The following is a 1,301-nucleotide window of genomic DNA, read 5'->3' as shown; positions in this document are numbered from 1 at the left end:
GTTTCAAATGTACACTTTAACAATAAGACATATATATATTTACACTGTGTGTTCACCTCCCATAGTTAGATTTCTTTCTGTCACCACATATTTGACCCTCTTTACCTCGTCTACCTCCCCCTTCCCCATCCCCTACCACTAGTATACAGTCCATGTCCATGAATCTCTGTTAGTTTGTCCTGCTCATTTGTTGCTTTTAGGTTTATATCCCATATGTAAGTGAAATTGTGTGGTTTTCAAATTTTTCTGTCTGGGTTATTTTGCTTAGCATGAATATCTCAAGGTCCATCCATGTTGTCACAAATGGCTGTATTTCATCTCTTCTTATGGCTGAGTAATATCCCATTGTATATATGTACCACAGCTTCTTTAGCTAATCATCTATCGTGGGACACTTTGGTTGCTTCCATGTCCTGGCCACTGTGAATAATGCCGCCATGAACATCAGTGGGCATATATCTTTTCAGATATGAGTTTTCAAGTCTTTGGGGTAAATACCCAGTAGAAGGATTGCTGGATCATATGATAGATCAATTCTTAGTTTTTTGAGAAACCTCCATACTGTTTTCCATAGTGGCTGTATCAATTTTCAGTCCCACCAGCAGTGTATGAGGGTACCTTTTTCTCTGCATCCTCTCCAACGTTTGTTATCACTTGTCCTGTTGATTATAGCTATTTTAACAGGTGTGAGATGGTACCTCATTGCGGTTTTGATTTGCATTTTCCTAATAGCTAGCGATATTGAGCATCTTTTCAAATATTTGTTGGCCATTTCTATGTCCTCTAGGGAGAAGTGTCTGTTCAGGTCCTCTGCCCATTTTTTGATTGGATTGTTTGTTTTTTGTTGTTATTGAGTTGTATGAGTTCTCTGTATATTTTGGATATTAGGCCCTTATCGGAGGTGTTGCTTGCAAATATATTTTTCCATACAGATGGTTGTCTATATACCTTGTTAACGATTTTTTTTTTTTTTTTTTTTTTTTGCAGAAGCTTTTTAGTTTGATGTAGTCCCATTCATTTATTTTAGCTTTTACTTCCCTTGCTTTTGAGGTCAAAATCCTAAAATCCTCTTTAAGTCCAAGATCTTTGAGTGTAGTTCCTATGTTTTCTTCTATGCAATTTATTGTTATAGATCTTATATTCAAATCCTTAATCCATTTTGAGTTAATTTTGGTGTACGGTGATAGACAAGTCTAGTTTCATTCTTTTGCAGGTGGCTTTCCAGTTTTCCCAGCACTATTTATTGAAGAGGCTTTCCTTTCTCCACTGTATGTTTTTGGCTTTTTTGTTGAAAATTATTT

The sequence above is a fragment of the Pteropus vampyrus genome, unplaced genomic scaffold, assembly GCF_000151845.1.
Source record: "Pteropus vampyrus isolate Shadow unplaced genomic scaffold, Pvam_2.0 Scaffold44, whole genome shotgun sequence".
NCBI lineage: Eukaryota > Metazoa > Chordata > Mammalia > Chiroptera > Pteropodidae > Pteropus > Pteropus vampyrus.
This window is presented reverse-complemented; position numbering follows the sequence as displayed.